Genomic DNA, 23,377 nt, shown 5'->3' with positions numbered 1-23,377 from the left:
AAAGGTTTTACAAGTTCTCAGTGGTGGACTGTAACTGATGTTACCCATATACTGTACTTTAGTACACATCAGCAGAGCTTGTACTTTACTTGAGTATTGTACTTTTTACTACGCCTGCTGCCGCAATCACACGTAACAAGCGCTCCCTCTTCCCTCTCCTGTGTCTCCTCTTTTATTTAATCAAAACAGGCTCCATACTGAAAAAAATCATTAGTTGCAGCCATGTAGAAAATAGTTCAAGATAAGTTCCACCTCAACAGTGAAATCCTGCTTTTACAACAACTAAAAATCTAATGATATTACAGGTGCAGTGTAACAGTCACAGGGACCATTTTTCTGTGTTGGGTACTTTTACTTTCCATATTGAGTGAATTTTACTTAAAAAGGTACCATGTTTTGTGTTTACATGCTGAAAACCACTACCTCATGCAGATATTCAAATCCAGCAATTAGGCAAGTTTCATTTTTTATAGGGATTTTAAAAATATCTAGGATTGCCAGCTGTTAAAATCCCTCCAGTTAACTGAATATGTGCTGCCTCTGGGCTTTACTGTAAATATGCACATCTGGAACCCCCTTGGTTCTTCTATACATTAACAGATATTACAACAGCCATATAAATAGCACATAAACCAGTTCGGGCAAATCCATTCACAGCATAAAACAAAAGGCCTCCTAAAGCTTCAGATAAACCATATAGCCATGGGGTTGCAAGGTGGGAGATGGAGGCAGTGTTAAAAAATAGCAGAGAGACAAAGAGAGACAATCTGTGATTACATGTCATAACACACCATGCTGAAGACTGCGGGTGTCCTGCCAGAGTGTAAATCACTACCTGTGCTCCCTTGGGCTTTCTCAGTAGGTGACAGCTCCAGACCTCGTCTCGCCAACTCCACACACATCCTCTATATGTAGAAGTGGCCCAAATATAAACACTCTGCATAATAAATACAGAGAGAGGATGACAGTTAGTGTAATCTCATACCTGTGCTGGCAGTTAATCAAAACTTCCTGCATATAATCATCACACTGGAGGAGACACGGATGTCTGAGGTGAACATATTTAAGTGTCTTCTGGGTTACTCACTTACAGTCATAATAAGACACGCATCACAATGTAACTGTGTTGATTGGAGACCAACAGAAGTAGGTTTCAGATTAATATTTAATGAATGAAGCTGTTGTAAATTGGCCATTGTTGGACGATGGCTGCTCAGGCTAAAAAGTTCTTTGTCTCGGCACAGCGTTCAGGTAAGTTAGTCGCATTTGATAAGAACATGAACAGCAGCAACAGCTTCTTTTTATTTTTTCTCTCATATGTCAAAAATAGAACTTAGGCAAAACATCATATGGCTCCCTACAGGGATACACTTCTATAAATTCTATACATTCACAAGGTAGCAAAGTCAGCAGGTAAAAATAAACTAAAGGTGGGCAGGCAGCGAGTGAGACTAATAATATAAAACATACAATTCAACAATATGTTTTTTACCTAGAGAAATAAGAAATGAAAATCATGATGTAGTATTTACGACATTAAAATTACAAATAAAATCAAGCGACCAGGATTTTACTATGAATGCCTACAACACAACCTTTGACCCCCCCCCCAGCCACATAATAGGATGGCACTGTCTGGTCGAGCACAACCTTGGCAGTGTAGGCTGATAACTACAATGCAAGACATACAGGTCAAAATAGCCGGGGAAGAACACCAAATTGTGGACAATATATCACCCAAATACTCAGATATCTAGTGGATAGTGAAACACTGCTGGAGGACCCATTCTGCAGATTTGATCCACAAACGCTGAAGATTCAGCGAGAACAAATCAAAACGCAAAAAGAATTTCTGCCTTAGTGGGCCAAATGAACAATATCAAAGGCTGTGGTGAAGATTTTCTATTTTCCACAGTAAGACAGATGTACAGAATTGCCATGAAACCCCCGAGACAACAGATTCTGAATCCCTACTATTCGCCACAATCATTTACTGCTGCGACTGACAGTTCTGCTTTGTAACAGAAATGTATGTGCCTGTTTATCCTCCATCTGTGGCAGCATCTGTTTCATATTGTGCTCTCTCTCTGTTTGCCAGCGTTTGGCATCAACACATTTCAAATGTTATTTTTATCTGAACACACAAGGAGAATTAGGGATACAGCCTATTTCTGTATGCAAGGTTTGCTTGGCTGTATCTGCCAATTTTAGAAGACAAATTTTAATTATACTTATTAAAACGGCAAGTAAGGATGACTGTCAGATTGACGGCACGTACATGTTAGCTCCAAGAATAAATGGTTGCCCTGTTACTCCCATTATTGTGTGTTTCCCTCAAAAGAAAAGAAAAGAAAACTCTTCATCCATCAGTGTCATGTGGAAGTGCATATAAAAATCACTTGTGCTAAAAGCCGGGGTCAGTGTGAACCTCATGTCTTCCACGTTCCATCTTCCACCAGGTCGGGATCCTGTCAAGTTCAACGACCCTGGTCAAGAGTCAAAATTAAGGTCATAGAACTCAGCAGGATTTGGATGGATCTCCATCTGTGAACTATGGACATGAGGGTCATGGCCGAGATGCTTCAGATTTAAATTGATAGTTCAGTGCAGTGCAGGGTGCCTCACTATGTGCAGCTTTCATACTACTGCTTTCCTTGGGTTGCTTGTAGGTCATGCAGTCATAAATTTCAATGCAAGGCATAAAACTGTCCAATCAAGACCACATGACGACAATGTAGAGGTGCTTTTTCTCTCTCCTGCTTTTAAATTTAACTAGAATTACATTTTAAATTCACATTTTATTTAAGCAAATTGTTTATTTCATGCTTTACATATTTTTCTCACACCATATTTCACTTACTTTAATAGAAGCACTGTTAACTCAAACATAAACATTAAACGTAAAAGTATAATTTCCTCTGATATTCTGGCAGCCCTTCACATACGTTTTGCCTTTAAGCATGGTGCAGATTGAAGAGTAATGGAGCCTATGAAATCAAAAGGGGTGCCAGCCATGCTAAAGGAATAAGAAGTGAGATTCACCACACACCATTTCACACATACTGAACTCAGAGAAGCCGGAGAACGAATGTCAGAGGTATGTGCTGTTCAAGAAACCTATGCATTTATACAGGCTTAACCCTTGCTCAATACAGAGGGGGATGGTGCACTGTGCCAACCATGAAATTAACTATTTCTAAGACATATCAGCTTCACACCAAGGCAGCTACACACACCTGTAAGGCAACAAATTCCAGTTGAGTTAAAATCCAATGTAAACAGACAATACATGGCAACAGTAAAGCATAAACTGATGTAGAGTAAATACAGGGAACAGCATCCTTCCAAATACAGTTTTTGCTTTTTATTCTTCCTGTTGATGATACATGCTTATAGGCCGATAATGGAGGATGATATTGGGTGCATAAACCAAACCAACCAACCAAACCGAACAATGTACTTCTCCTCAGACCAAAACTTTTATTTCAGTCTTTTCAGCTTCTTAGCCACAGCAAAAATGCCCACACGTTTGGCAATAAAACCGTTTTGCGCTGGCTGTGCCATTGTTTCCTTAAGCCTCAACAGACGCTGTGCCCTACTTCACGTTGAGCCAAGAGCAAACCTCTTATCATGTGAAGGCAGCTTAATGCAAATGTCATATAAGCCATGACAAACGTGATCATCAAATAACAAATTATAAATCTAGATTATTAATAATGATAATAATACAAACAACGTCAAAGAAATGGTTTGACATTTTGGCAAATTAATTTTTTGCCAGGAATTAGGTAGGCAGGATCTTTAATTAGGAATCAGTAGCTGGTTAGGTTAGCTTAGCTTAGCATAAACACTGAGGGAAACAAAAGGTAACAAAATGTCACCCACTATCGCACCTTGTTTTGTGCTGAACTACTCCTTGGCCAGAACCAGTAACTTCCTGGTGTTTAAGTGGGTTGAGTGCAATGTTGCTGGTAAGTGGATTTGTTTCACAAAAGTGACCAAGTGTGAGTACATCCAGACAAAAAACGTCAGGTGCAAGAAAAAATATCACTGAAGGGCACAAAGGAGAAAGGAAGATCTTGTAGATTGAAAAGTTTCAATTCAAGAATTTCAAGAGAAAGTCCTAAAAAAAATATTAAAGTATCTATTTGGGGCCTTTATACTTTATACTCTCCATGCGGATTTAGTAATCATTTGACAGAGCAGGGCCAGCTGTTTTCTCCAGTTTCCAGTCTTTGTGTGAAGCTAAGCTGACTGACGGCTGGCGGTAGCTTCATATTTACTGCACAGGCATGAGTGGTATCAATATTGTCATCTAACTCCAGATAAGGAAGCAAATGAGCATATTATCATCGAGGCGCCATGGTAGATCAGATGGTATAGCATGCACCACTTGTCCTGAAGCTGTGAGTCCTCTGCAGCAGCCCCAGTTTGATTCCAGTCTGCAGCCCTTTGGCGCATGTGTTGTCCCCTCTCTCTCGCCTCTTTCCTGTTACAATTAAAGCTGCACTATCCATTAAGGGCACAAAAAGCCCCAAAATTACTTTTAAAAGTATAGTAATTCTCTACAATTAACGTGCAACTGTACATTTTGCTGCAACGATGTGAACTAGTCTTTTATCATTTCAGTATTTTTAGAGAGCCCACGCTGACTTGCTGGTGAAAATTAATTTTGACATGTTGAAAATGAGAGTCTGTGAAAAGGATGTGAGCTTTTCAAAATCTGTGCCGTGGGTCAAAAAAGGCCACATCACTACAAACTCAATAATGAATTCTCTGATTTAAATAAGAGACACGGCACCAATTAGGCAGAAAGTTTTCCAGTAAAACAGAGGAAGTGACAGGAACGAGCCGGGCTTAGCCATGTCAGCAGCTCAGCCTTCCTCTCATCTGCCCTCATCTCGTCCTGGTGTGCGCTGGTGTTGTAGCACTCGATGTCATTACACTGCAGACAGAGTAAAGAGATGTGAAGAGGTCAGTTTTACTATGCAAAGCTGTGAACCTCTTTTATGGTGACTTTCATGAGGCTCTTGCTACCCTGTCACTCTTTATCTGCTTAGCAGCTGACAGACCACAGCTCCACCACGACCTCTGATCTCACCCATATTTGCTGCAACCTCGTTTAGCAGTTTAGCTGGAGTCCAGGAAGTTGAAAGCTGCGTCTTTGAAGTTGGGTGTGATTAACACATAATAACAGCTCTATTCTCCTTTTAACTAATCATTCTCAAAATGGCCCAATTTTTCTATCATATAAAACAGCCGCACTCAGCGGTCATGTTCATGCAGACTGAGCTGGCTTTATATGACAGCATTCTGGAAAAAGCGACTCATTTATGTGGCTGTATCCCTGTGAATTTATAGACCCTGCTGCAATGGTGCTATTGCTTACAAAGGTGACTAATGAGCACGAGGTGAGAAGTGAAACTTGTCATTAGAGTGAAGAATGTGAAAGGGACAAGCCGAGGGGGTCAAGCCTTGTTTGAAAGGAAACAGGGATGGTGATTGAAACTGCAGAGTAAAACCTGAGCTATGGGGTTGTGATTAAACTGAAAGGACAGACATTATGGCCCTCCTATCATTTAACACCTTGATTGCTTGTCTGCCACGTCCCTGTCAGACTGACTGCTCCATCGGAGGTCTTTGTCTGGTCCATTTGGTCCCAGGACTTTCCCCAGAGACCACAGAGGACAGGGGAAAATGGGTCAGGAGAAAATGTCCAAAAATATAATATTTCTATGAGGTCTGGCAGAGTTATTCCATAACTGAGACTGAGTGTGACTGAATTCTTTATAGCTTCTCAGTTTATAAACCATTTAGTTTATGAAGCAGTTATAAAGGTATGCAAGAAACTCTTCTCATAACTATGATTTAAAAAAAAACTGATGCTTAAGCTTTTTATTAACACAATCTATTATCTAGCCACTTTGCTCCATGGCTGACAAAGATCAACAACTGGTTGAGGAGAAATGAGAATTGAGAGAATGAATCCAACTGTATGTTGATCCCCTGACTTTCTACTAGCATCACTAGCTGGTGCTTCTTCTTTCATAAAGAAACATCAGCTTCAAAATGGTAAACCATTTATATACCGGACACCGGCTCCAGAGATGGCACCTACTCAGTCCGATGAGAATTACTTGTCTGGATCATACACCAAAAATAGTTTTCTAGCGTCCGGATTTACTTCCACATTATCCAGCCCATTTAATATGTGCAGTAGTGTTTCTCCAGCTGGCTGTGCCCACAAGTTACCCCTGGGCATGATGTTGCAGATTTTTTAAATCATTTTTATTGGTTTTAGGAAAGTTTTACTAATGTAAAACCTCTATGGATCAAAATTCACGACAAAAGATTTTTACAGACATCTCTATTATAATGGTGGCTTAACGGGGAAAATACTTTTTTCGGTTGCAGATGAATTTCTGCTGTAATACCTCAAGTGGCCACGGAGAAATATTGGCAGGGAGGCTGAGCAGCAGTGGCCTATCTAGTTCTATACATCTGTGTGGTAAACTTACAAAGCACCACAATGTTTGTCCAGCACTGTCATGTTGATGTTAGCTTTTAACTTTAACCACTGTGTGCGCTGCAGTCTCACAGAGGCACTAGCTTGGCCGCAGACTTTTGCTATCTCAGCCAAGGATGTTGTGTTTATTCAAAAACCACTGGCCTAAGTTTCTTGAAAAAAAACAGTGGAAATGTATAGTATGAGTCAAGGAAGAGCATATTCAGTTTTGGACAGGATCCAAACCGGGGGTAGGGGGGCACAAATTATTTTTCCGTTTTGTAAGCCAGTTGTAACAATACAATGACTCCTTGTCACAATCCACATTCAGGGGCACCAGTTATTCTCTGAGGTAGCCTACACATGTAGTTGCTTAAACTCCATACAGAAAGCAGTTGATATGGAGGACTGTGGGACAGTGGGACAGTCAAGTAATTAGTAAAACTGCCACAACTGTAAGCACACACATATCATGAAACTAATTATACTTAAACTCACATCAAAATGTGAACAGTGTAGAGCAGATAATAGAGTAGAATATACTTTACCATAAAGGTAAAATGTTCATGTTATGCTTCATGAGACATGCACTGCACATTTGCATATTACAGAAGAGTGAACTATTGTCCATGATGGTGATCTCTGCTCCATTTTCCTTTTTAATTTCCATCTTGTTTTGCTGTTGTTAACAAAAGGTCTCCAATACACTTTTTCCTGTTCTTTTCTTTCTTTCTTTTTTTAAACCAGGCTCCACTCACCATTAAGGACACACACACAATGTTTTTTCCACCAGCACTCTAGGCCTGAACAGAAGGCGAACCCGATACAAAAATTACAGTTATTGGTGAAGTATTCATATCCAATGGAGATTAAAAGCCCATTTTGAATTGAGTCAGGGAGCAAATTATGTCCAAATCGCTTCTCTTCTTAGTGCTTTCAATAAAATGCCTCACAAATTGGTAAAGGGTTATGGGGTGCCACATCAAAATGACAGAATAATTACGGCGAGGGCTATTTCAATGGTATAAAAGAGGATTCTAAATAGAAAGGGGCCACAGAGGTGGACTCTGTGTGATGTAGTATTTCTTATATTTCTTACTGCATTATCCCTTTAATAATAGAGTAGATAACAGCTTGTTTGAACATTTAAAAACATTTAGGGCATAATTTATTGTACACTTTTGGTTTACATCTTCATTCTCTTTGTCATCAGTGTTCATAAAGCTCAGACACCCCATTCTGGTCCCCACCCGGGAGGTCTGGCCCTCCCAGTGACCCCAGTGTACCCCGTCAGACTAAACAATGATGCTGGGTCACCTCCTCGTGGCCCAAGACAGATGGCTGGCTCCTCTCTGCGGTCGCCACCATGGCCAAGGTCACCTCCCCTACTCTCTGTGCACCTGCACCCCAACACTCCCATCATCATCATCTTTATTCCCACCACACCTACGGCACACGCCACTGCGCAAATCCGTCCCCCAACTCCCCCCACCCATGTTAACTGAGGAGAAAATGAACCATTTAGATTCTGCTGGTGTGTGTCACACCATGCTGAGAATTACGTCCCACCTGCAAAAAATAAACTTGTCCTACAATGGTGCAAACACAAAACCACTCTAGGTAATGAAAATTTAGTTGCACTTTTTTTCAAAGTAAACACCAAAAGATGTTAAAAGCTGTACTTTGTATAATTACTTTAATAGTTGTTTAATTAAACAATTATTTTCTTGATGAATTGATAAAATGTCAGAAAATCTTTTCCAAAGGTGACATCCTCAAATGTCTTGTTTTGCTCACAACCCAAAGATATATAATTTACTGTCATAAAGGAGTAAAGAACACCCCCAAAAAAATCATATTTAAGTTTAAGTTTGTCACATTATCTGCCTACAGTATTACAGTAAGTCTGTGCATTCACCCATATGCAAAATATTCCCCTCCCTCTATAATTTTGGCTTTAACCAGACAGAGACCACATAATGCAATGATTCCCAAAGTCCAGAGAAAAAGAAAAAAAAACAATTTCAAGTTTAAATTTTATAAGTTTGAAATGACCATTAAATATTTATGATATGATTATTATGATTTAAAAAACAATCAGAATTAATAAAACAAAGCCATGAGATTTAATTTGCATGTCATTCTTCATTTATCTGACCTAGTCAAGCGGAAGTCAAACCTGCTGCAGAGGACTTATAGCCTCCATACATGGGGCAAATGTTCTTCCATCTGAGCAACCAGGCCACCATTGGTCTTGTATGATCATGATGATCACAGCTATGATTAAAGGTTTGAGTGGTTCGCAGATGATTTTCAGATTTCATATTGGGTCATGGCACTGTTAAGCTTGGGATTGGCTGATGTTGTTTTTAAATGGGAATGTAGCAGATACGTGATTTCACTTCAGTTTACAGTATAGTATGTAATGTGTCCCTAATGACCATTTAATGAAGTCTAATAAGGGTCTAACAGTGGGAAACAATAAACTTTAGTTTACAATACAGTTCTGGTGCAACGTGACCTTTATTACCTTCTAATAAAATCTAAGAAGGATCTAATAAAGGGTCTAATACAGTCACATAGAGAACATGCTATTTCTAGTTTACGCCTAATTTAATATCAAGTACAGCTTGTTTTATTTTATTAGTGCACTGAAAAGCAAAGAGTGACTGAAATGTTCACTTCCCACAGAGTTGGTCAGTTTATTTCTGCAGTCATGATTGACAAGCTGCTGTTTTCACTAATAAAGACATGATACTAGGTTGGCAAAAGACAACAACAGAATGGAAAAGCAATGAAAACACACTGAAATAATGCTAAATTACGACAAAGACTCTTCAGTACCCTGAATCAATTGGCACCTGTGTCATTCTAGAAAATGCTCCACAGCAGACCACTGGAAAGGGGGCGCAGTATTGACAAGAAGCTGTGATCCATGAGACAGGCTACCTGTCACCATCACAGGAGACCCTCCCTCACCCATTCAATACAGCAAACCATCAGATCAATGCCCACAGACACAGTCCTCCCCCCTGCAAAACTAATTATCTGAGCATTTTATACTGCCAAGTCGCCTCCATGCTTTGTTTATGCAGGCTGCAATTAGTGCAATAGTCAATAAAAAAGTGGGGGAGGTACCAGTGAAGGAGGAACAAAAGCAGAAGGTGAGAGGTGGAGTTTCAAGAAAGCTGTCACTGCAGCAGGCAGGAGGCACCAAGGAACACAGGGCTGAATGTGTGACAGAGCAGACTGTACACTGAGATTTTTTTCACGACACGAGGATCCAACACGGCCTGTTCCTGCGAGTTTCTCACAAGTTGAGTCCGAGTGAGGTGCCAAAGTACTCCGTTCTTTAGCATCAATTCCCCAGAAGTGTGATGTGGCTGGGTCTTTATATCACTTCAGCACGCACAATTAAGTTGCTGTGAATATTTATGACTGGTTTAAAGACATCTTTCTCAGTCCCCCAGGTGTCACAAAGTGGCTGTAATCAGAATTCAGAGGAGTCTCTTCCTCTCTGTCGATAGCCTGCTTGTCTACTGAGAGCTGTAAAATCCACAGCTCCACTCGGTGTCTAAAGGTCTGGCTAAGCAGCAAAAAGCTACATTACAGCAGGTGCTTAGGTTCTCATGTTGGTACTACCATATATATATATATATATATATAAACATAAGAAGCATCCTCTATGTCAGTGTATTTTTTTAAAAATGATAAGCTATTAAACAGATGGCCAGGATAAAAAATGCAGATTGCAAATAACTAATTTCAGTTACTGTGAAACCTGTGCAAAAACTCTGTATCAAAGCCATTCTAGGCTACTGTAGAAACATGGCAGTGTAACATGGCAGCCTCTGTGGAGGAGGACCAGGGGTGGGGGGAAATACCTGATTGTTAGAGGCATCCCATTGCAACGTGGAAGATTCAGAATCAATTCATGAAAGTCAAAAATCGATTTTCTATATGTTAATTAACATGATGTTGACAGAGTGAAAAAGGCGCAGCACCCGGACCATCTACAGCAGTTAACAGGGAGATGTACTTCATCTTCCCAAAAGGCAGCGGGTGTCTAGATGAACATGAAAAACATGAAAGTCTATTGTGAACACTTTTTGCCATCACCCAGAGACATTAATAAGTGAGGAGCGGAGCAGCGATCAGCTGTAAGAAACACGAGCAGCTGAGCGACGCACACCGCACACCGTGCCATTACACAACGTAAAACATTGCTGTAGGGAAGAAAATCACTCTTTGCTCAGTCTGTTAAACTCTACAACTCTGTTCCAGCTCTGCATACTGGAGAGCGATGTCTTTCCTCAGAGTTAACAGCAGAGAGGCTGTTCTCTACTGCCGGAGACACAAAGTTAATGACACACACAGCCAAACACTCCGCCCTCCCCCTCATTTTATTATTGTCATACGGACAGGAGACTGTATGATGCTTTCAAAAATGATTCATTCACTAATTAATGCAGTTAGCTGATTTTTTAAAAAAGGCAGACATGTTTACTTCTAAATGGTGTGACTTTTCAATTTTTGGTGAGGATGCCTGAATGTGACCAGCTACAGATAATCCAAGTGGAATATCCTGCTTTAAAGTTTAAGATTAAGCTTAAGAACAAGAAATTGTTTTATCATTGGATGGCAGACCTCTGAATCGTAATCGAATCGAATCATGTGGTACCCAGACATTCCCACCCCTAAAGAGGACCCACGTAATCTGGAGATATAAAGGGCTAATCCTAAAGTAACAAAATCATGATTCTTATTTTATTGTGATTGTGTACTAATGAACACATACTTTATTTATTTATTTTATAATATTATATTCCATTTCTGCAATATTCTGCCAATAAGTCCTTGTAAAGCTTACACACTGGACCTTTAAGTGTCTCTATTTAGCATTTATAAGTTGTATACAAACATTCAGTGGTTTATAACTAGGGCTGGATATCATCACATTTTCTGTCCTGGTGCCTAAACAATACTTTTTTTCATACCAATTTTATAAAATCCATTTCAACAAAGAGAAAATTATATTACACATCACAGTAAAAGTACTCACTTCAAAGAAGTTCTAGTTGTTGAGAACTAGATGGACAAACCCTTCTACCTGCTTAAAACTATGTTATAATGTGTTTATAAATGCTAAATATTAAGATTTACCAATATGATTTAACAGACATTACTGGATTTGAAACAGTCAATCTAAACACTAACATGACACTAAGTTTTGCCTCATCTGCTCTTCTGTGTGTGTTTGTGAATGTGTGTAACACAGTAGGGGGGAAGAGAGCAAAAAAAATTTAAATGAGACTTTTTTTCCACAGGGATATAATGATTGTTTCTGTTCACGGCAGGTCTAACGCCTACCATCTGTCAATAGAGCTATTTTGAGTCAGTCTGAAGCTCGGCCATGTGGTTGAAATTTTGGAGGCAGATTATTGCTGGGGATACAGATCTGCAGCAGCGATCTCGCTCCAAATCCTGATGATTATGTTCATCTGATAATTCAAAGACAGTTGGTGTGTCATTGAACACATTAATGCTTGTGAATGGTGACACTGTAACTCCACTGTGTTGCAGAGCCAATAGATTTCCATGTTAACAGTAGAGCAGTCAGCATTTAATTTTCCTCTAGAGAGCTGCCAAGCCTGAGCCACCAGCTTGTAAAACCTAAAGACCTACACATTGCATATCTTCGTGTGCAGTCTTATCTTTAATTAGATTAAAACCTTAATTTCCCTCAGCTGCAAGTTGATTTCCTACTGGTGTAATTATGCCGGTCAAATGTGTGCACTGGTGTGTTTGGTCACTGGCAGATGATCTATCCAGAGAGCACTGATCCCTGACCAAGAGCATTCAAGAGCATTCATTACCTTAGTTTACATCAGATTAGGGCCTACCAAACTCTGCAATGCACAATCACTCTGATGACACATCACTAATAATTACCACAATAACCATGCAATACATTTTACAGTATTATTTAGAATTTGAGACAAATCACATTATTAGAATTAACATTTTCATGGCTTATGCTAGCCCTTCTCTCTATGGTAATCAGCAACGTGCACCTGCTAAATAGCAAGAAGTATTTATTTTTTTACACAATAAAGACACAAAATACTCCAGTTAGCCTTCCCACAATGGCTGACCACGGACTTGATTCTGCTTGTGTTTTCTAAGTATCTGTTTTAATATTCTAATTCTTATCATTATTGTAATTTATTTAGTCTTATTTTCATCACCATTTATTTAACATAACCCTAATCCTATTTTCAATGCTGTGTTAAATTTTCTTATTTTTTTTGTTTATCCTATGCACTGTCACATTGGGTGGGTGAGGTGGGGAGGTATGTAGAGAATAATAAAAGGCATTGTACTGTTTATGTTCATGGCACTGTCAGTTGTGTTTCTACACTGCTCAAAATAATACAAAAATTATTTAAAAAAAAAAAGAATAAATTAAGACACAAAATAATTAACCTGCAATTTTGGTGATGCCCTGATTTTACATTCTGCGTCATCAGCACGTCAAATGTTCACTTTGTCAAACATACCTGCAAAAGTAATGACAATCACGTCAGCCCATGCTAAGTAGCAAGTGTAAATATAAAACTGTAGGTGTTTTGGTTGCAAATGACCAGCGATTTAATGCTTTAAAAGTGACATTTTTATCCGTCTCATTGGCATTCAGAACTGGGTGCAATGTAATTACAGCACAGACTTTTTATAGTGTTTTCTTTATGTAATGGGTCATCTCACAAATTTTCAATTATATAGCTTGCTTTCTTCTTATGGGTAAAATAAACAGTTGGCTACATGCCAATCAAAATTTCAAAACTAATCTTTGATTCCCTTCCCCCAGCTTATAATTGTTTCCTTTCATACACAGTGAGTAAACAGCGTGTGGCTAGCTGACTAACTTCCACTGCCCTACAGGTATGCAGACAATTAGGAAAGCCTCTCTGTTTGGTATTATTCCCTGCAGCCGTTCTGCTGAGGGCAGGAGAGTGGTGGTGCCTTTTAATCAGCACCGACGTAGGAAGCTCCCATGTGTGACCAAAGGCCCCCAGACAATCTAAAATAAGTCAAGAAAAATAAGACTTAGGCTTGGACTCTCTCACAATCACTCTGCTTTCCCCCCATTTCTTAGCCTTTCTCAGATTGCTCTGTGGCATTAGGTTGGCGACTGCAGCCTCAGTGTTATCTCCAGACAGCAGCCATGGCAGCGAGAGCCAAAGTGCGGAAAGCACAAGATCCTGTCTCAAATGCAACCTCGGAACGGAGCCTTATCAAATGCCAGGTATGCCTCAGATGCCTCAAATAGGTTCAAAAACATCAAAAACTGCCATACAAGTGCTTTAGACATCTGTGAGCAACTATCTTCTCATCCATTTATCCCCACTTATTCACATTCAAGATCACTGGGGTTACTGCCTTTCCCAGCATAAACTGGGTGAAAGGCAGGTAAGCAATCGACAGGCATACAGGTCACCAGACCATCACAGAAGGGGTGGGAATCTTTCCTTGTTAACTGCTGAAAACTCTCTCAAGTGTCCGCGCTGTAGACTGTCTGGGTGCTGTGCTGCCATTGCAGCTGAGTTCTGCCTTTTTCGCTCCATCCACTTTATGATAATTGACATTTTGAAAATTGATTTTTGAATTTTATGCATCGGATCATACATAATGGGAATTCCCATTAACATGCTAACAGAAATTGGAATCCTGGTAGCAGTAATATTATTTGAACAAACAGATCTACTTTACTTGACATGCTTAACACAAAACAACAGGTGTGCTCATACCTTCAGGCATATTTTCTCTGCTCCGTGGAAACAGACTTTTAGCTACTGACTTCACTTTGTTCACTCAATCGGCTACTCTGGCTTCAACACTCCACACAGACCAGCTACAGCAACCTCAATCTATTGAAGATTGGCTGAGTAAATAGCTGGTTGTTTTATTTGGGTGATTTCTGTCATTTTATTTTGCTTTTTTAAAGGAGAAATGTGTTATTTATTCAGCCACAGAACTCAAAGTCCAGAGTGTGTATTGTCAGAGATAAGGGACTTAACTTTCGACAGACAACTGACAACTGACAGCTCCAGCTCTTTATTTGGACTGTGGTACACACTTTTGCATGTGAAACTGCTACTTATTGCTCCTTTAAAGGTCTGCAGAGTGACAGGAGCTGCTCAGGAGGGTGTACTGAGCCAGAAGGACAGTGCTGTCGGTGTGACGTTCAGAGGAAAGTATTTTACAGTCAAACAATGCAACCTGTTGTGGGTGCATATACACTGTCAGTCAGTGAGACGGAGTTTACGGTGTCTGCATGACGCTCAGTCAATAAAGCCATGTTACTATTCAGTACGTCATGGTCCGACTGCTGCATAATTACAAACATTACAGTTGGCGGGGAGGACGAGTGAGAATAAAATAGCCTGTAGACCCAGACTGTTTTCACATACAACACACTGAGTTAAGGATACGTTCAACCAAACCAGAGCTGATGATTGTTATAACAGTGGAAAGACTGACTAAGATGGTTTTGGTGAGTTTTATTTTGTTTCTGTCTGTTGAGTTTAAATGAAGTGTGTTTTAATAAGTTAACAAGGCACTTAAAGTCTTAGTTTGGTAAAAGAATGCATTTTGTCATGGCTCACACGCACACTTCCATCTTATTGCATTTAACATGTTTTTTTGTTATTTTGGACTGGTAATGGCAGCTGGCTTGCAACAGAATTTCAATTTGAAGCCATTCCTACTTGAGTTCTGACACCCAACAACACTCGGTTATGTGACCTACTACTCTGTGTTTGGCTCCAGTTTTTGCTCCAGCTAACACCCTGATATAATCAAGACGTCAGCCTGGAAAAGGGCTATATATATCAACTCTGCACCTAAGTATTGCAATACTACTGAAGGGAGGGGTAAATTTATCGGCCCAATCCAAACAACAAGTGCTGTATGTTTTTCACATTTGGTTGGGATTCGCTCTCTCAAATTAGGCTCCGCAGAACAAATCACAATAATAGTCAGGGTTTTTCTTCCTATAATTTGTTTTGGATCCAAAACAAAGGGTTCCCCAACTCAAACAGTTTCCTGACATCCCCGGCACAACAGAAGGAAGCGTCCTCCTCCCCTTATCTTAGAGGAAGACGCTCTTTGTTCTGAACACAGTGGTGAGAATCTTTGACAACATCAAAGAGTCGCAGAGCGTTTCTCCAACCCGAGTGCTAATGAGAGACGACCATCCTGCACGAGTGTGATTACAGCAGCTTCATTAAGGGGTGAACTGATATTGTGTGCTCGGCTCTGGAACTGCTGCCTTTGGGAGCTTGTCTCCTGCTCACAATTCAAACTCACTGAAGATCAGGTCTGTCAGTGAAGAGTGACTGGGTTAAAGCGCCTCTCTGATGACTTTTTTGATCTTGTGAAGAAACAATAACGAGTGGTTTCTTTTGTAAAATCTTAAGGAGATATGGCAAGCGCGTTGAAAGAAGATTACATGCAAAATCAGTATCCAACTAAGGCTGACAGAAACTTCCCTACTCTGGTGCAAAATTCTCCTCAGGGTGAAAACAGCCAGTGTGTGCAGCTGAGCTGTTTATCATTGCCTCGAGAGCTTGAGAGCTATTCACTCAAAACAGAGCGGAAGGGGAAAAACAAAAGGGACTCAGTTAGCATTACATGTCACAAAACATAAACCCAACAAATCACCAGAAACCAACTGAGAGTAAGAAAGAGGGGAAATGAGAACAACTTGACCCTGAATTTCATTCCTTCACTGAGGGACGCCAGTAAGAGTTTATTTCCACCACAGTCTTCAGCAGCCATGCATCACAGCATCGAGCCGCTGTATTTACAGCCCGGCCACTCCACACTGATATTGTTATGGATTATTCTGTAAAATTGTTTTTTGTAATTTATCGTGGTTTATGGTTAGATTAATTGCTTGACCTTTTTGGTTGTGTGTGTGGGTGGGAGTCTGTGTGTGTGTAAGACCACAAAAATGAAAACTGGATATATTCATTTTGCAAATTGTGCCATTTCTACAAATCTATGGATGTCCATTTTCTCCAGTGTGATAGGGGAAAAAAAAAAGGATACTGCAAACTTTCACTAAATAATGACTTATTATCTCAAAATAATGGATTGATATCACATTGACTTTGTATCTCAAAGTAATGAGTTAGTATCTTAAACTGAATTAGTACCTCAAAATAATGAGAGACTTCATTAAAATAAGACGTGAGACTATGTCAATGACATTATTTTGATATACTAAGCCTGCGTTCACACTGCAGGCACATTCAGATCTGTGTCTGTCTGTGTCTGAAAGTGTAAACAGGCCAGATCACATCTTTTCAGTTCTGATTTGGGCTACTTTCATATGTGGTCCTAAATCAGACAGGGCTGATTTTTTGCAATGCGACCACAGTGTGAACAGTCATATCTGAATCCCTGTGACTTTTATGCTGGTCTTGACATCTTGTCTTGAAGTGTCTTGATGCAAAGCTCTTGTGGAGAGGTGCTGACAAGAGACAAATTTCATCCAAAAGTTCTGGACGTCAAGGGACACTTTTAACTCCGTCTGTGAAGCTGTTCTCATCACAATCCCACCACCCCGACTCCGCAGTCAAAAGCACCACTTCAGTGTCCTCAATAGTTATCGTCATACCACAGCGTGCTGCACATGAAGTCTCTGTTCTTGCTCTTTTGCACATGCTGGTCATTTCAGGACCAGGAACAGTTCACACTGGAATCTGATTTTGATCACATTCTGAAAATGATTTGAACAGCCAAACAGAAAAATCAGATCTGAGCATTAAATCAGAATTTAGCACTGTGAATGCAGCCTAAATCATTATTTTGAACTTCAAGTCATTATTTTGATATACTTACTCATTATTCTGAGAGAGTCATTATTTTGAGATACTACTCATTATCTTATATACTTGATATTCTATATTCTGAGATACAGTCATTATTTTAAGATACTAACCCATTATTTTAAGGTTTTTCATTATAATGACTTACAGCATCTTTTTTTCATCATATCGAGAAACAGACTTCCATACAAATCTAATCATAAACCATATTAAAATAATTAATAATAATTAAAATAGACTCTACAGAAGACAGTTACTCACTGACTGACTTTACCTGCAATACAGGCTATCAGCAGAATCAATTAGTGACAACAGATCTGACTCCACCTTTCGATATACAGACCACTGTCTCCTCCCCCTCCTCTTCCACTAAATGGGGGTGAATGATTCAAGCTTCCCTCTGCTTCTCCACCCTCATCCGATCTTGTTATAATTATTTGAGTTGCATTAGGTCTCCCATTAAAATTAGCAATGTTTTATGGTAATTCCGTTTGAAAAAACCCCTGTTGCTGAGGGAGATAATTATCTCGATTATTCAGGCTCTCATACCCAAGATGCATAGGGCACAGCCTCTCATTTGCTTGGGGCCGTTCCTACCCACAAGTGGAAATAATTGAAATGTGGCAGATGTTTAATTATTGCTATTTTAAACACAGTAGATCGTAATGAAGAAGTGTATCATTCGTACATTACCAAGTATGATAATCACACGTTTCGCGCAGGCTGAGAGTAATTATTTTCTTAGTAATCTAAATGTAGAACTAGTGAAATGTTTAGCAAGTTCATGATTCATCAAACCAGGGAAAACTCTGAATTAATTCCAGCTTGTTGCAGAGCAAAAACAAGTTATTCTAGTTTTATAAAGACAAATCCAGTACAGCAACATACAGGACAGCAATACAGAAAATGTCAAAGCCAAATATTACAGCAGACAGCAGCAGAAAATACACAATATCATATATGATGATGTATGATACGTGCAACACCAAGGCAACATGATGGATCAGTGGCCGGTTTTGAAAAAGACTTTCCAGTACAAGACACCAAAGGGAAAGCGCTGGCCTGATATGATCTGGAATTCTCTTAATAACGAGGATAGGCACAAGGGCACCGGTCTCAAAGGACATCATCTATTATTCATCTGAGGAGCTCATGAATTATCAATGGGATAATCTCACCATATATGTTTTACATCATATACAGGAAAAACACTATTATCACTAATGTTGTCTTATTTCCTTGCACAATTTTAATTCTAAATGGACAAGTGCATGCCACACAAAAGCAATATTAATATTTGATTGAGATGGAAATCAGAGGGACATACTGCTGATCCTTCAAGCTGAAATCAGAGTTTGTACAATTGATTGTATTGAAAGAGGCAGTAAGCCTGCCGTGTACCATTTTCAGCATTACTTACGATTAGTTGCCAAACTAGCAAACAACACTTCTAAAAGTAAACTAGTAAAAAAAAAATTAAAAATCAAAAAAATTGCCTAGCAGCTCATTAGCTGTCATCACAACCAACAAATTAGCCTACTTGGATTTCTTGCAAAAAAATATTGGACAGTCTTCTTATCAAAAGTGCATATAACTCCTACTTCTTCTTCTTTGTTTGTCACGTTAGCGCTTTGTCAAAACAAAAGTCTGCGACTAAATGCACATGTTTGAAATACTGAGGAGGACACGCCCCATGTATCCTCCCTGAAATTTATGTCAGTGTCTGTGGGAAGAAAAGGCCTTAAGGCCAGTCAGAAAGTATTGAGGGATGTGCTAATACATTGTTGATCTAGACAGAAAGAAAGAATATCGTCAGCCCTATCCTTTAAGATCAGACAAGAACTGGCCATCATACACTTTCATACTTCAGGTCAGTAATAAAACATTCTCATCTTCATATTAATTAGCATTAAGGACCCCACAAAGGTGTCCATCTGTCTTTGTGCTTGTGAGGGCAGATGTCTCTCACCCTATGGTCCACCTCTCACCCTCTGAGCCTCCCTCCTCTGAAGCAGATCTTTTAATTAAAATATTGTACTCGGACTGTACCATGTGTGTAACACCCCCCTCACTTCCATAGAGGAGCAGGTCGAGCCCAGCATCAAGCCGGAGTGGATGCACAGGGCCTGCCGGGACAGAGATGTGATAAGAGTAGACATGATACAAGCACTTCGCTGCAGGGTGGAGTGAGGACATGGAGACACGGCCGTGGTCCAGCTGTCTCCCACTTAATGCCAAAGAAAACATTCAACACACAGGAAAACACAAAGGATTTTTGACACTTTTGCTAAAGCTGTATGTTCATTTAATTATGAAAGTCCACACTAAAAGAGTCAAGTGCAGGATGTTATTTAGGGTAAATCAGAATTAGGTATATATCCAAAAAAAGAAGAAAAATCACACTTTTCTGAAGACCGTGTCAGTGCTGTTCACTTGTCAGCCCACAAGCAGACAGAAACACTTCAACTTCCCATCATGTTTTATGGACATTTCAAACAAAGAGTGACAGACACATGTGTCGTCAGACTGGCGTGCCCTGCGGCTCTCTGCTCCTCTGAACGCATTTTGTCTGACTTAGTGCACATCTGTATGCTCACTGATATAAACATTTATAGCAAGCTATATCTATATAGTTGCATAATTCTTGGAGCTATAATCAAGGCCTTATTAGTCAAGTCAGTTTTACTTATAAAACCATACTGCCAAATCATAGCAGGATTTATCTCAGGTCACTTATTATGTAAGGCAGGTCTAGTCCATATCTTTATAATATTATTTACAGACCCAACAGGTCCCACCAAGAGCAAGCACTACAGCAACAGTGGCAAGGAAAAACTTTCTTCCCTTAGGCAGAAACCTCAAGCAGAACCAGGCTCTGAGGTTTACATCCACATTATCTGACAACCCAAGTCGCGCCTCAACAAGAACAGGTGTATTGAATTAAGGCCACTAAAAAACAGGCATGAACTGCGGCGCCCCTATAGCTCAGTAGGTAGAGTGTTTGTCCTCTGCAGCAGACACCGGTTAAACTCCTGCCTGTGGCCCATTTGCTGTGCCATCTCCTTTCCTGTCATATCTTCAGGTGTCCCTATCAAAGTAAAGGCAAAAGCCTAAAAAATAATCACTGAAGGAAAAACATTATAGATTATATACAGTTAGGTAGTTTAGTCCAGTGACTGCAGTAATTTAAATAATACCATCTGAATCTAGAATCACCACATTATGGTTGTATGCCTCCAGCAACCGGCCAAATTGTAGTTTATATCCATGTCTGTCCAGACTCATAACATAGGTAGTTTAACAAAAGGTATTAAGTGTAATCTTTTGACAAAATGTAAGTTATCACTACATTAACTGGTGTAATTCCAGTGAATTTCCAGGGAGAAACATGTTGTCTTTACTTAGAGACTATATTTTCAGATGAATACAGTGGACTCATAGAGAGCTGAACATTATGTCACAGTGAAACTGACCTTGTGGAAATAAATTGTCCTCAACTCATCACGTTATCCTATTGGACACTTGTGTAGAATTCGTCAGAATTTGTCTTGAATTATGGCTAAAAATGTGTTCTGTGAAGTCACCATGCATTTGACCAAAATCTATTCAGTTCATCTTGGGGTCCAAGTGAACATTTGTGCTGAATTTGAAGAAATTCTGTCGAGGCATTCTTGACATATCACGTGCACAAGAAAGGGACATACGTATGGACAGACAGACAACCCAAAAACATAATGCCTCCGACTACAGCTGTTAGTGGCACAGAAGCATAAAAAGGAGTTAGAAGAACTAATGAAGTAGAACTAACAACTCACAGACATCTGTAAGATGACAAGTCATACCCATTATACACTGTTTTGTTGTAAGAGATCACAAACCAAGAAGGTTCAGAACTGCTGGCTTTATCTTGTGTACAATCTTAATTTGAAGATTAACTAGAACTGTCAGATACATTCAATGGAGTATAAAGTATAATATTGGAGTAGTAGAAGTATAAAGTAGCAAAAAAATGGAAATACTCAAGCACAGTGCTGAGGTTCTTGTGTTTTCCTCAAGTGCAGTGCTTGAGTCATTGTACCTAGGTGATTTCCACCACTGGTTTTCATCAGTCCTCACGGCAATTCAGTGTTTCAATGCTGTCAGGCTTGTGCTATGAAATCTGGGAAGACACCAAATGAGTAAGCTGGATGACATCATGATACCAGCATTTCTGTGGCTGGTGTGGTTTAAGTTTGTTAAAGGCAGACTCTCTCACTCGTTAAGCATGCCCGCAATCTGTGAGCAGACCTTTTTCAGACATGTGTCATTTTATTCTGCCCTTATTAAGTAAAGTTTACGAGGAGTTTTTGTGATACAGAAAGATGGACATTTGCATACAATTACTCAAATGCAAATTGTAACTTCCACATATGTGTAGGTGTTCCATGTAAGTGCATATGGGATAAGATTTGTGTCCAGGTTTTTCCCTAGAGATTGCAATTACGGACCAATTTACACCCCCTCATCTTTCTATGCTGCATTTATCTTTAGCAAAGTGCACTTGGGTTGAAATGAAGCATGGCGATGGTCTCTGTTTATGAACACTATCAAAACACGGTGGAATTGTCTGCCATATGCTCCACCGTGCTCAGGTTGCCCATCAAAATGACTCCAAATTAGAGAGAATTCATCCCTCGTGTTCCTATTTGATTTGGGCTTTCACTCTAAGTCCACTTAGCTCCAACAGATTACAGCTAATTGGTGTTTTTCTTCTTGCCAGGATGGTTGCCACGTTGCTGGAGCATCTCTCATGTCTTGTTGTTCGAATGTCTACAAGACGACGTGCTTCTGCTTCGCTGTTAACATGCACGTACAGCACTGTGTTTAACACCACGGCCCATGGAATTGTTTTCCACTAATGCTTCTTTGGATGAGTAACTGAAGAGCAAGGGTAAATCTCCCGAAGTGGTGATACGTCTGCAAACACTGTTTAACAATGCCTGATGAATATTCATAGTTCTTTTCCCTATCAGCCATTTTACAAAGTATAGCACATAATTATGCTACCTCTAAAATGGAGATCTAACGCCCAGTCTTGTCTGATGCCCCCCAGCTTTTAATTAACTAAATTACTGCATACTTCTCCCCCATTGATTACTGCTATGGGGATTGATTATTTCCACACACGACACACTTGCATGAACTGCTGCAGGTGTGAAAACTAGTTATAATGAGAAGAAGTGTTAAAATTGTATGACAAAATGAAAGTAAAATATAGACATTGTGCAGGCAGCAGATTTCACCCTACTGTTTGACCTCATTTGCAAATGAAATGTATTACAGGTTTTGCTAGTGGGGGCATAAATGTCCTCTAAACGCAGACAGAGGACAGATGTCCGGCTGTAACCACAGTCTCAGCCCTGGTTCACTGTGGGGTGACACCAAACCGCAGCACATCCACAGGAAAAGATTACCAGTTTCTGACTGCAGCCATGCAGAAGAAATCACGATTTTACCCCACCTGTGCAGCTGTTTTACGTGACATGTGTGAGAAGACGGGCAGGAGCTGCCAAAGTTGCATCTATAGTCGTTTATAAAGATGGGCATTTTGAACCAGAGTTCAGAGAAACGGCAGGGTTAAATTGAGTGAGACTGGATGGAAAATTGCAGGCAATGTTTTGCCTCCCAGTGCAGGGTGAGTGTTTGCTTGGCAGCTTGTGGTGAGAACGTGATCATTCAGCAGCATTTCCCCTAAATCTGGAGTTACTGATCAGACTGGTTCTTGTTTCAGCCTCACCTTACGGCCTTTTACAGTTTGAACTAGCATTACAATGAGCTGAGTAATACTCCTTAGCCCTCAGCCACACCTTAATTGAAAGGTAATGATTAAAGGGCAATTAATCAAATAGTCAAACTGTACTTGCTGTCACAGATTCAGGCTTAGAGAAAAACAAATGTTAGGAGAACACTCTCAGAAATAAAGATGCTAATCAGAACC

The 23,377-nt window shown here is 39.8% G+C and overlaps 1 long non-coding RNA gene across 1 annotated transcript in view; it reads right to left on the bottom strand.

Moving 5' to 3' along the window:
- The window catches only part of LOC146310708 (uncharacterized), a 126,671-nt gene that overhangs the window by 81,617 nt on the left and 21,677 nt on the right, over nt 1-23,377 (bottom strand). The window contains exon 2 of the long non-coding RNA XR_014772270.1: nt 836-937. This is a non-coding gene — a long non-coding RNA (uncharacterized LOC146310708). The remainder of the gene's footprint in view (nt 1-835; nt 938-23,377) is intronic.

This window comes from Lutjanus erythropterus, chromosome 18 (assembly GCF_056507025.1).
Source record: "Lutjanus erythropterus isolate fLutEry1 chromosome 18, fLutEry1.hap2, whole genome shotgun sequence".
Classification (NCBI taxonomy): Eukaryota; Metazoa; Chordata; class Actinopteri; order Lutjaniformes; family Lutjanidae; genus Lutjanus; species Lutjanus erythropterus.
This window is presented reverse-complemented; position numbering and strand designations above follow the sequence as displayed.